Source organism: Anas platyrhynchos, chromosome 9, assembly GCF_047663525.1.
Source record: "Anas platyrhynchos isolate ZD024472 breed Pekin duck chromosome 9, IASCAAS_PekinDuck_T2T, whole genome shotgun sequence".
In the NCBI taxonomy this organism is placed as follows: domain Eukaryota; kingdom Metazoa; phylum Chordata; class Aves; order Anseriformes; family Anatidae; genus Anas; species Anas platyrhynchos.
Window position 1 is genome coordinate 18,222,831 of NC_092595.1, and position 13,336 is coordinate 18,236,166.

Genomic DNA, 13,336 nt, shown 5'->3' on the forward strand with positions numbered 1-13,336 from the left:
CACTTCCTTAAATTCAAAGCCCAGTTCTTGATTTAAAGGAAAGAAGTGGTTGCAGAGCACTGTGATGTCCTGGTGTGCCACTGGTATTTCTGCTGGACACCTGTGGTTGCAGCAGAGCTGGTTCAGCTGGAGTAAGGCTGGTCATCAGTGCCTGAGGACTTGGTTCCAAGTGCCTGGTCCCACCAGCTTCAGCTAGTGCCGTAAACAGAAGGAAAAGCTGCAAAGCACACCCAGAAAAACTGTATTTTGTTGAAGCACAGAGGAATGGCATACATTTCAACCCTTTGAAGTCAGTAGGCTATTCGTAAATTCACTAAAAAAGCAGGTAAGTAATGACTTCCTTTCTTAAAGCCTGCCTCACACGTCCTCTCATTTCAGCCCTGTTGCAGTGGGTTGGATGGCTTGATGGATCTGCAGAACACCCCGCACGAGGATGCCAGCGGTGCACAGCTCCTCATCGGCACTCTCTGTGCTGTGGACCACCAATTGGGAGAAGCTGACACCTCCTGGTAAGCAGCACCAGCATCCCTGGCCCAGCCCCAAGCACCGCTCCGTGCACTGCAATCAGATGCTGGGTCCCAAACCACCTTAGGGCCCAGGTGGGGCTGGGGGGTGCAGTGTCTGCCTTGGCTCCATTCCCTGCACGCAGCCTGCTTGGGGTGTTAGGAGACCTGACTGAGCATGGGGGATGTGCTGGGCTTCCCCGGGCAGGGAGGACAGGTGGTAACAATGGCAGGGTGAGCAGCTGGCCAAAAAGTCTGTGCTTAAACCAGCACCCAGCCCTACCTCCCTGCAGGGCAAATCCAGGCAAGCATAATGCAGGTGCTGACAGCCCCGTGGGGGTGACCACAACAGTCCTTGGGGGCTGGCGGCTGGGTGCCAACCTCCCTGTTGGCCTGGGCAGCAGCAAGCTTGCCTTTGTCCTGCAGATCCATCATGTTATGGACCTACTTACGATGTCTTGAAAGGTTTCTCAGGGTTACTGCACACAGTTAGCTCAGATAAGCTCCTAATTCTTCATCACTGAGCAGACATGCACCAGGTGGGGTGTGAAGTAACCACACTGGATCCACCGCTCCTTAACTCTGCATCGGGCTGGAGCATCTCTGCAGGAGGAGGCTCACAGAGCCCCTGCCTCTTGTCCCAGACTCTGGGGAGCAATGAGGAGTAGTATATCTTCGTGAGCACTACTTGGAAATGTTTTATTGAATTATTTTTCAGTTGAAGTGGTGTGTTGTGTTGTGTTTGTTTTTTTTTTTCTAACAAACTGAAAATTATTTTTTTAATCAAAAAACATTTCAAACAGAGTACTTTCCATGTTGAAATTTGTGGTTTTCATGAAAATATTACATCACTACTTTCAATTTGTGTTTACGGGATTTCCTGGTAAGTCGGGCAATGCTGAGAACGCTGCTAACCCTTCTGTGAATTCATGTCGTGGGGCAGTGCGGTGCAAGTAGCTCTGTCCTTTTGCTGTTTTCCCATCAATGATGTCAGGTGCCAACAGCACCATCCCTTAGTGGCACAGCACAGCACCTTTTCCTTTCCCGGGGAAGCCGTGTCCTCCCAGAAAGCAGCCCTGCGCAGTCAGGTGGTCTGGCTGCTGAAGGGGCACCTCTTGCACTGCCAGGAAATCTCTGAAGGATGGCCTCCAACTTCGTTGTCCCAAAGGAATGAATACTGGGGTTGCTCTCCTGGCTAGCCTGAAAAAGCACGGATGTGTGTGGAATAAAGCACAGCCCTGCAAGGAACCACTTCTTGCTGCGAGCCTGTACCGGGGAATGCTGCTCTCATCCAAGGAAATTCCTCCTGCTCATCCTTGACCTCCCAGGCTGCTGGCTGTGATCCAAGGAAGATCTCCTCCTCCAGCAGCGTGGCTGCAGTACGCCTGATGTGCAGGAAGAGACCTTGTGAAGAGTTACAGGTCCCCGCCAGGAGTTACAGGTCCACCCTGTCCCTGCCTGCTTCTGCCAGCTGTGCCCAGGAGAACCCACGGTGCTGCTCACTGTCACCTCAGCAGCTGGGTGGCTTGGAGCGTAGCCAGGGCTGGGCTTTTCTTCCAGAAATGTGCTGCTGCTATGGATATCCAAGACACAATTTAAAGGTGTTTCAGTTGCACTTAACCACTCTACGAAGTGTTTTTCAGCTAATGGCAGATTCTGTAGCAGTACCTTCGAGTTCCCCCTGTGATGTGGTGCAGCCTGAGGGTCTCCAGGATCCTTTTCCTTCTCAGCAGGAGAAGATTCCTCCTGTATTGCCATAATCAAGATGATTGGAAGGGGATGGGGGAGAAAAGTTGTTCATACACTCTGGTTCTGTTAGGCTCTAAAATATATGAATTCCTCTCTCCCTAAACAATAGGAAGTGACATTTTCTTCCTTAATTAAAACTTCCAAGGAGCCAAGGCACGAGCAGCATCCTGCTGGGACACTGATTGCAGAAATCGATCTAAGTGTTAATTGTCCGGACTCGAACCCTCTCCTGTGTGAAGACAACAAAGAGAACGAGAGCTGCACTTGGATGTTTGCTATTTTTACATACATGGCACGGGAGGGAGGGCTACGGCTTCCCTCTGCTGTGTGCTGCCACGCAGCATGGTGTGCAGGTAGGGGATGGAGAAGAAAACTGAGCTGATGGCATTGATGCTACAGCGTTCTTCAGCCTGGCCTGAAGGGAGATTTTACCTCCTTGTGTTGCAACCCAGTGACACAGGATTTTCCAAGAAAAAACTGACTCCACCTTTTTATTATGACTTTTTATTTTGTTTCCAGCTGGGGCTGTGTGTGGACTTGCATTTGTTACCGTGTCTGCAAGTGCAATCTGAGACAATTGAACCTTCCTAAATTGTTGCTGAGTCTATATGCTGTGTGCCAGCAACAATTATAAATCCTGTTGCTGTTGTTGCCTGGGGTCTGCCATTTCTCTCCCAGTTAAATGTGTCATATTTTTGTTGAATGCCAACAGCACAACACTGAGAAGAGATAAATACACCATGGGCACAATGAATCACGAGCTCTGGTAGCCTCGCCCTAGTCCCAAGAGACTGTCTGGAGCTGGCCAAAGGAGAAAACACCATGGCCTGTTTTTCTTTTACTTCCCTTTTGCTTGGAGAGTGCACCCGTGGGAATGCAGGAAGCAGGAGGCATCGTGCCCATGCAAGAATCCCGGATGCCAAGAGGAGCAGGAGCGCCCAGCAGGGAGGAGGCTGGCACCACACTGCATTGCCAGGGGGCGCAGGATGCTCCTGCTGCCCAGGGCAGGCTGCCCAGCTTCTGACCAGGGTGATGGAAAGAGCCGTGGCCAGCACAGTGAGTGCCAGGGGGACACCACGAGTCGGTGACAGCAGCCTCCCATGAAGGCAGCTCGTGAGTCAGAGACTATGGGCAGAAGCGTGCCCGTGTGGTGCTGTGCAACCCCTGTGCTCTGCTCAGGGCAGGCTGGGCTTCAGAACAGCCATCTGCAGCCAGGCTGGGGCAATAAAAATTTAACCTCTGGCTGGGGAGGAACTGGAGGTAAGCAGCAAGAAGGACGGCAGAGTTTGGCAACACGACCCGTGGGGACAGGCTGAACGAACTGGTGTTGTTCTACCCAGAACAAGACAAGGGAGATGAGTTAACCTCTAAATATATAACAGCCTACTGCAGAGTATGTCAATAAACTGTTCTCTGTGCCCACTGGGGACAAGGGAAAAATTACAACAGCAGGGATTTTGAAAAGACGGTGAGAGAAAGCTTCCAACTGCAGGATAATTAAACCCTGGCAGAGATACAGCTTGCGACATCTCCATCAGTGGATGTTTTTAAGATCAGGTTAGACAAACCTTTGTCAAGAATGATGCTTTGGGGCAAGGAGGATGGACAGTGTGGATTCGGGGGACCTTCTGAACTCTCATTCCAATTGTTTCCAGCTGGTTTCACTGCACTGACGTCAGACGCTTCAGGAGTTTTTTGCTGTAGCACAGAGCAAGGCCATTCCTGCAGGTTCCTGTGTGCTTCAAGGAAAGCCAGGCTGAGCAACAGAGACAGGGGCAACTTTTTGTCATGAAGCTATTAAAGCTTTAATCAAAGAGCTGAGGAACTGAAGCTAGGACTGAATATATTTATTTTTTTCACATAAACACCACTCAAAGCCACCCTTACATGCCTCTCAGTAAAGGAGTCCTGTTCTTCCCAAACTTCTAGCGTTAGCAGGCATGGAGCGCAAACGCTCCTCGCTGGAGAGCTGACTGCTTGTCTGCAATGTTTCTAGCAAGAGCTGCTACGCTGTGCCCTTCCTCCTCTGACCAGACAGCTGTACCTTGGTGTGTGCACGTAGCCAGGGGGCAAAGCTGTGCCAGCCACCACCCTGAGGCCTGTTCCTTTCCGTGCAGCCACCCAGGGGCCTGGCAGCCGAGCCTGGAGGAGGATCCGTAACGCCAGGATGTGCTTCTTTGTGTGCAGCAGCAGCTACTGGTGCTGGCAGTGGGATGAGAGCCTCTGAACTGGCTGGGATGGGACACGTGCTGGGACAAAAGCCTTCTTTTTGTGATGTTCCTCTTTCAGGCTGCGCGGCCTTTTAGAGTGGCAGAAAAAGAGGAGAGCCTGTGACTGCAAAGCTCACCCTGCAACCGCTTGTTCTTCTGCAGTGTAGGGAAAAGCATCTCAGACAAAGAAGCTGGAGACAGCGTTGCTCCCTGGAAAGAAGCACGGCCAGAAGGCAGGAGTCAAGAGTGAGATGAGGCAGCATGCTCAGTGTGTCCCTCTGGAATTTGGCTGCTCTCCCTTGCTCCCCCTGTGGTCCCTGCTGCCTGCCCCAGGGCACGGCAAGGCAGGTGGGTGAGGTTCACCCCGCGGGGCCACGGGAAGGATTTGCTGCTTTCGTTTATCTTCACATTTTGTAACTGCTTCCAAAGCCAGGGAAGGTTTCCCTCCTTGATGGGTGGTCCCTTCACTGGCAGCATCAGGGTTTGAAGCCTCAGTGCAGCAAGAGGGGAAGGATGAGTGGTGCCATGAGGAGGGGAAGTGCTTGCTGTACCAGCTGGGGGATTTGAGCAGTTATGCTCCCTCCTGCAAGCTGTGGGGGGATCCGAGGTGCAGCTGAGGAGCCGTGAGAGGGACTGCACAGCGGGAGACGTGGGGGCAAGCAGGTGCGTTACCCACCTGGGCCTCCAGGGGAGGATCTGGCTGCTGCTGGGGGACGGTGGCTATGTTCCGCGATCTGACTGCAAAAGGACCAGCAAGATGCTCAGTGAAGGATCTTACCCCCAGGCCAAGACCTTTCAGAGCAACCATCCGCATAAACCAACATGATTAGTGGTAAGTGTGGGCTGGCCAGCTGCCTTTCTTGCTTGTGATCCTGCTCAAAGGAGCCTCGCAAGCTCAGCTTAGCTTCAGTGTGTAGATTTAACCACCTTGTAAGTGCTGGGAAGCGTCCGAAACCATTTTGCCCATGCAGCCAAGCGCCTCTGTCCTGTGATACCTGTTATAAATGAAGTCTCAACTCAATCTGAATTTAGTAATACATGTATTTATACTTATAAAAGGTATAGAAGGCAAGTAAACAGTCCTGGGTGTGTGGGGAGTCTACGCTCCACCAACACGTGCACACGAACATCAAACATTCTAAATATACAGAACATGGCTTTACATATTAAACCCGAGTATGCCTATACAATCAGAAAAGCTAACAAACAATTCTTTAAGTTCCATGACTTAACAGTCTCCATTTACCATTCCCTTTGAACAATATGTCTCGCTTTAAGTTGTCAAGCAACTCGGTCTTCAGGCCTTATGTATCCCGTTCTTCCCGCATCAAAGAAAAGCATATCCAGCTCCTTGTGAAGGCCAAGAGGCCTGGGTCCAAAGGCACGTCCAGGTCACCAGGGGTCGGAACAGCAAAGGCCTTCGATGGCTGTAGCAGCAGAGGGGCCGATGGCATAGCAGTCGGATCAGTAAAGGAGCCTGCAGCTCCCTCACTGCCTGGCAAACCACACGGGCCTGACTGTGGTCCCACACGGCTCGCCAGGTGCCGAGCAATCCCACTGCAACCTTGTCCTTTTTGGTTGCAGAGTCCCACACCTTGACCTCAGTTTGGTCCCATATTTCAGGCTCATAAACTGTCCGACTGTTAATAAGGAGAATAAGCCGTAAGGTTACCAGGATAATCTTTGTTTCTAAGGACATATGATTCCCCATAACGCGCAGCTGCTGACCAGCGAGGGGCAGCTGTGTGTGAGGCTCCGCTTCTCTCAGCTCCAGCTTCTCTGCAGCTCCGGTGCGCCTGTTTCCAGTGACTTTCAGTACGAGCTTCTCTGAGCCATTTGCTGAGTTTGGCCGAACCCATCTTCATGAGGCGATCAATGTGCCTGTTCCCATCCTGGTCTCCATTCTGCCAGCCTGCTCCTCTTCACTTCTTTTTCCTGCTTCTTTATTGATGTAACTTCATAGTGTTGCCTTCCTGAAGGCAGGCCCCCATCTTATACCCTTCGCCCCACAGCAGTTCTTTTCAAAAGAACTTTTCATTGGGCAAACAACTTTGAGTGTAACACCAACAGCAAACACCCAGAAACATCCATGCCTTAGCGGCTGGAGAACAAGAAACCTGAGACTGCATGGAGTCTCCTGAGTCACCCCTCTTTGTTCCCTCTAAACTCTTTTATACTCCTGATGGCCTCATCCTTAAGAGTCTGATGTTATCTCAACCACGAGGCTTTCCAACCCCCATGGCCACACTCCCACATCTCCCCCTTCTTTATTAATATCAGCCATGCTCTCGACAGGCATTACCACTCCATATAGAACACCCCAAAGCTGCGGGGCTTGTGCTCCAAAGAGGAGCGTTGTGGGGCCGTGGGGCCGTGCAGCCGGGACCCTGCCTGCATCCCCCCCAGGAGGGCCACGGAGCCCGCGGAGCATCCCCGGAGCGGGACGGGCACGGAGCGGGGGGGCCCCGGGGGTCCCGGCAGCACCGCCCGGCCCCGGCCGCGGCGGCAACAAAGGCGGGCGGCGGCGGCGCAGGTGGGAAGGGAGAAGGGGAGGAGAGGAGAGGAAGGAGGGGCTCGGCTCGGCTCGACCCGGGCCGGCCGCCCCCTTCCCCGGGTGCCGCCGAGGAGTGCCGCCCCCGCGGCGGTGCTGCCGGAGCGCCCGGAGGCCGGCGGAGGAGCCCCCCCCGGTGTCCCCCCGGCGGCGGGGCGCAGCCCGTGAGTACGGCCGGGGGCTGGGGGCTGCGGAGCGTGGCAGGAGAGGGGCTGTGGGGGCTGCTGCCCTGGCGGTGTGCGAGCAATGAGCCCCGCGGGGATGGTGCCGGGAGGGCGGCGGGGCGCGGGCTGTGCGGGTCCCGCTGCCGGCAGGGAGCGCGGCTGGCGGGGCGCTGCCTCGGGCTCTCGCCGGCCTAGCGGGAGCCAAACCCCCCTGCAGGGCTGACGGGGGGTTCCCGCTGCCGAGCTGGGGTTCCCGCTGCCGAGCTGTGCTGCCTCAACGCCGGGGAGCACCGCGATGCGCTCCCGCATCGGTCTCCGCACAGGGGAGGACAGCGGCCGCCCGGGGTGCTGGTGTGAAGGGCGCAGCCCTGGGGCTTGCTGCAGGAGCTGCTGGCTGTACCAGCGTGGATCTGTGTCTCACAGAGCCGGCCTCCTCGCCTGCTGCCCGGGGAAGGGCAGGTTGGGAGTGTGCAGCCCTCCTGCCCTTCTGCCTGGGTCACGGCATCAGCGAAGGTTTCAGCAAAGCTCGGGGTGATGGTGGGGCTCGTGTAGAGGTGAGCAATGCTGGACGTGCCCTTGGAAGAAGAGTATTCCTGGCAAAAACCTTCCCCAGAAGGCCCCTGGGACTCGGGCCAGGAGTGCTGCATGAGGCCAACTTTTCCCCTTCATTTCTGCAAGGGCTGCAGGAGCTCGTGGGGACCCGGCGCTCCCCTCCTGCGGGCAGCGCGGCTCCTCTCCGCCGTGTTGGAGGCACCGCGGGCACGGGGTCCAGCAGGACAGAGCGTGTGTCACCGCCTGGCTCGGCTCCTGGGGCTGTTTGCTGCTGCCAGAAGTGGCCGTGGTGCGGGGGGCAGTGAGCAGGGCTGCGTGTGCTTGGGAGAGCCAGGGGGCCTGGGTGCCAGGCACGGGATGGCACCACGGCCTGCAGCTGCCCCACGCTGTGCTCTCGCTCCTTTTTGGGCATTTTGTGGATGCTTCCTCTATGTGCCATGGCCTTGTTTGCGGTAAGCAGTGGCGGCGGTTCAGGCTCTGCGGGTGTGCTGTGCTGTGCTGTGCCTGCACCTCTCTGCAAAAGCGGTGGCTGGGCTGAAAAGCCTGCTTCAGAGAGCTGGGCAGTGAACCACCAGCTGGGACCAGCAGCATGCCTGCCTTGCTGACAGCAAGCATAAGGTTATGTGCGGTGATTCAGAAAGCGAGAGGAATACAGGAGTGTCTCCTCCACCTTATCCTGTGCAAGCAAGCATGTGTTTGCGAGGCTTTGATAACAGGGCTGCTTGCCCGGCTAACTGCTGTTTGTTTGGAAGTAGCTGATACTTGGTTGAAACCAAGCTGTGGATGTGGAGGTGCATCGTCATTGGCCAAGACCTAATTTTTCTGGGACAAAGCAGGCAAGTACTTGAATCGTAATTTTTAACGGTTGCTGACAGAGTTCCCTCTTGCAGGAGCTGGAAACGCATGGGAGGAAATTAAAAGTCCCACAATGAGATGGCCGAGGGTGCTTTAATTAATGGCAAAGTGGATGCAGCCAGTGATGTTTCATATCTTTAAGTCTGTCCCTGTGGCTGTGGTTCAAGAGGAACTTGATTGCAGAAACGGGATTACTGCGTGCTCAGAGGCTTATTTCCATGTCTGTGAGAGAGGATAGGTGGCCTGCTGAAGGGCAGAGCTTTGCCAAAGGCAGTGCACAGGTGACAGCGCCCTTGCAGGCAGCGAGCACGCGGCTGGTAGTGAAGCACAGGTCTCTCCTGGCTTCCAGGCTGGAGGGAGCGGAGGATGATAATTGGTGCTAGCCAAAATCCACCTCGGGTTGTCCTACCAGGGGCTCCAAGGCTGGCCCGGCTGGCTGGCACTGAGGAAGATGTTTGAACTCAAGGTCTGTCACCTCCCTCTGCTTCTCCTGACCCATTTGAGCCATTGCACCAGCAGCTTTTGGAGGGGCAGGAATGGTGCAGTAGGGCCGCAGTCCTCCGTCATGTTCATGGGAAGGTCAAAGCAGCCCTTGCAGCCCTAGGGCAAAACGTCATTTTCCTGTTCTCAACTCAGCATTTATAAAGATGGCAATAAAAGATCTGACAGTATTATTTTGATGATGTTTTATGAAATGTACTGGCCTTTACTGTAGCCCTTGTCTTTGCTGGAGTAATGTAAAACCCAATTCTGTAAAGGATTTAGCAATCAAAGAGCATTATGAATCAGTCTGATACTTCATCCCAACCACAGCCCTTCTTAGGTTGCTGACCTACATACAGCTTTTGGCATAACTGCTTCAGGGAGGCCGGGCTCCATCTCTGAACGTGAGGGGGACCGCGTGCTGCCGAGCTGTGAGATGTCTGTGTGTGCTGGGAACGTTTTCACCGAGGTTACGAGCAGGTCTGCTGAAATTCCTTATCGCTTCAGCCGTGCTTGAAGCTGGTGCTGCTTGGCTGGGAACTTGTCTGTGACGTGCGAGCCGTGGTAGTTCCTCGGAAAGCTCTTTCAGTTGTAACTGTGCTGATTAAAAAACTCGAATATGAAAGGAGGTGTTTTTGCTGTAAAGAGCTCCTAGATATCTGGCCAGCAAAACTCCTTGTTGTCAGATGCTTTAATTACTTGTGTAATTAAAAAACTTGGGAAAACTTCCATACTTCACGCATCTGCTTATAAATAAAACCCAGGCTTGTTGCCTTTTTTAAAACATGCCTGGCAGTTCAACCCCCAGTGAGATGCGAACCCAAAGAGTCCTTCCTGAAACCACCCCGGAGGCTGGCTGTGCCCATGCACATCTCATCGCTGCTGTGATGCGGGCAGTAAGGAGGTGAGCAGGTCCGAGGAGGGGCTGGAGGTGGGTCTGTGAAGCAGCAGCTCCACGGGGAGCTCAGTCGCTCCCTGCTGGCTTGCCCATCAGCCAAAGGACGCCAGTGCAGTTCTCACTGAGGTGGTGGCAGTGAAAACAGACAAAGCTGATGTGAGCTTGCTTTCTGCTACAGCTTGGGAAGGTGAGGAGCAGGATGACACGCTGTAGCTGATGGCACACAGAGCAAAGACAGTCTTTGGGGTCAGTGTTCAGCTTTGCAACGGAGCAGGGCTGCCCCTGGCTCCGAGCAGTGTGGAGTCTGGTAGTGTTGGCTCCCTCCCTGGGTAAGGGAAAACACTGGTGTAAACTTTTTCTTCTTTCTTTTTTTTTTTTGTGTACCCTGTTGTGGACATCTCTGGTTGTGTGGGCACATCTGTTTGTGTTTGTTAAACATCACGTTGAGCAATGGTGCTGCGCTGGTTAGTGCTTTAAGGCAGCACTTAAGCCTGTTCGTATCTATCATGATTTCAGCTCTGCAAGGCAGAGCCCGTAGTTTGCAGGACAGCTGGAAGTGAGGAGAGGTGCGTGTGTGCTTCCCACCACATGCCAGCAGCCCGCACGTGTGCCTTTTTGTGTGGTCGCGGGTGCCAGCTCTGGTGAAGGACCTTTGAAGTGGGGTGTGTATGTGCCGGTGTTTTCATCTGCAGGTCTGGGGTATTCAATCTAAGCTGGTCCTGAGAGCTCATTTGGGGAAGAAACAGGGCAGAGTGACAGCATCTCTGTGAAGTCTGTCCCCGCTGTGACTGTGCTGTCCCCACTGCGTGCTGTCTGCTAGGTTTTTGTCTCCGCAGGTCCCGAGTGGTGCGTTTGCTTCACTTGGGTTTGTTGGTCCCTTGGCAGCCTCTGGAAGCTGCCTGCTGAGTTTCTGCCTTGTGTTGGGTGTCTTCAGAGACTTGAGAGTTGCAGCTCTGCCAGAAAGATGTCAGATGATCTTAAATATTTGCTCATGATCTGTTCCTCACAAGATACCATAACCTCTGTTCTCAAACAAAGGTTGCAGAGACAGCTGCAGTGCAGCATCTTGCTTATTCCTCTGTCTTCGTAAAAACAAGTCTGCTTGTGATACCTTAATTTAGAATAGAAACACTGCACAGGATATCACCCCTTGTACCAACGGGGTGCTGCAGGGCAGGGAGGCCTCCACTTTTTCCCCTTTTCCCCTTGTGCCCTGGATACCTGGAGCAGCACCTCTGTGAATGCAGGAGAAGAGAGCTCTGCCAGGCTGAGCTAAAATGTCTCTGCGCTCTTGATGTGTGTTTCCTCTGGGAACTGGCAGCTTCCGAAAATGAACAGAGCGGAGCTGCCTTCCTTCTGCTGCCTGGGGTGCGCTCCGGTGCTGCTGGAGCAAGCCAGCGACCCCCAGCCAGCGAGCCCAGGCGTGCTGCTGGTTCTGATTATCGCCGTCCCTTTCCCAAGGCACCTGGAAATATTTAGGAACTTTACTCAAATGTACGGCGCAACTTCTAAATACACGTTGAGTGTTAATACGTCTAGCAGCTACGAGGTCCTTTGCTGGTGCCTACTCCCTCCTGCCTAGGTTGGTAGAGAGGGCTGTCAGCAGGAGCAGGGGAGGGGGTGGGTGCTGTGCTGTACGTGGTCGCTCACCTGGGGCACAGAGATCAGCAGAATTACGAAGCTGTTGGAATGAAGCATGGAGCTGCCAGGCCTGTCACACGCACCTCGCACACAGATCTGCATTTCACAGCCCTTGCCATGCTGGTGCTGGAGCCCTGCCTTGTGGCTGAGATCCCCGACTATGAGAAAAGCTGAGAGCAAGATAGCAGTCCTGGTGTAACTGGTGCAACCCTTCCTCCTCTGGGGAGTGAAGCAGTTTGCATTTGTGACTGTAAAACTTTGCAGAAAGGTAGAAGTATGCCTTACGGCCCGTCTCTCGTACCACTACAGCATTCGCTGATTAGAAAACCACAGGGATTGAAATCGGCTTGCCACGGTTCCTGCAAGTGCCCTGTGTGCATTAATGGAGGTCACAGTCCGTAGGAAGCGTGCCAGTGGTGTAATTGGGATGGAGAGACGATAGGAATTGTCATGGCAGTCTTGCAGCAAAGATAGCTGCTTACTGAAACGGTTCTCCCAGGGGCTAAAAGTGATCCGTGGTCATAGTTGTCCCCTGCAGAGCAGAAATCTCAAGGAGCTGTTTTTATCTTGAAATAACATTTAACTTGCAACGCAAGAGTGGAAAGGTTTTGTGTTTTTCTAGATTCATTTGTGGGACTGAGCGTTCAGGAAGTGCTGCTGGCAGAAAGGTCATGCAGACCACCGCGTGCCTTCTGAACAGAGTAGCTCACGCACTGAGCATCCTAAAAACAACTGTGTAGTAAAAATTAAATAAGAATTTTAAACACAAATCACAAGGATTTTCTGTTTCCTTGACTTTGTTTCCTGTCTTCATGACCCAACTGGAATCGTGAAACCCTTTGTGCTTGCTAGGGGTCTTAAAGAAATTGGAGATTTGAATGTACGAGATCATAGATGTTACAATCAAACTACATTTTATTGTTTTCATTTTAATGTAAGCCTATATAATTAACATTAATACACAACCCAGTGTTTGTTTCCTCAGCAGAGATTCGGTATAAAGAATTGTCAGGGTGCTGGGCTCTTCCTAAGTGAGATTCATCAGCGGAAACCAAAACCTTGTTCTCTGCCAGCTCTGTGCTGATTTGTCTGGGTGAGTTTGGTTGAAATATGATTTATGTTTATGTGGCCCCAGGTAAAATTCCGCAACCTGGGCAGAATCCAGAGGAGGAAGTCAAGGTGCAGAAAAAGAATACAGGTCAAATTAAAACCCTTTTTTGATTCTGCAGGATTTTATGACCCAGCACTATGTATCATTACTCTTTGGCTCTTTCAAAGGGAGCTTTTACACTTTTGAGGAGTTTTGCTGGTATGTTCAGGTAGTAGCTGGGGGCCTTTATGCTCCGTGCTGCTAACTGCTCAGCATCACTGAGGTGATGTCTGCAGGTGTGTGAGGAGGGAGCTGAGAGGTGGGTCTGGTATTAACCAGTGCAAAGGCAGTGATCCGTTGGAGGTGGGCAGATTTGCTGGGAATACTGCAACAGTGGAGGAAGAGAGAACTTTTCCTTCTTCCTGGTGCCAGGCTCTTGGCACCCTTTGGGGTGGAAGGTGGTCAGCAGCGCTCTGGGAGGAGTGCTTGTGACAAGGACCAGGAAAGCACGGGCTCGTGGAAGTAAGCAAAAAAGGAAAGATGCTCCAGAGTGTAATGAAGGAGAAGACATGGCAGTGGTGGGTACTAGAAAGGCACTCAGGTCTGGTGGCAGAGAGGAGGAAGGGAAGGCAGGGTGAGG

General features: G+C 53.1%; 1 protein-coding gene across 7 annotated transcripts in view; it reads left to right on the forward strand.

Moving 5' to 3' along the window:
* The first annotated feature begins 393 nt into the window (after positions 1–393).
* Positions 394–13,336, forward strand: part of ST6GAL1 (ST6 beta-galactoside alpha-2,6-sialyltransferase 1) — a 48,011-nt gene continuing 35,068 nt past the window's right edge. For 2 of the 7 annotated variants that reach the window (XM_027464678.3, XM_027464680.3), the window contains exon 1: positions 7,019–7,177. The gene's annotated coding sequence lies outside the window, so the exon portion shown is untranslated. Of the gene's footprint in view, positions 510–7,018; positions 7,178–7,535; positions 7,547–7,713; positions 7,732–8,035; positions 8,182–8,546; positions 8,566–13,336 lie in introns of those variants that run through there. The other 5 variants (XM_021278385.4, XM_072042615.1, XM_038183406.2 and 2 more) reach the window with 5 other exon arrangements.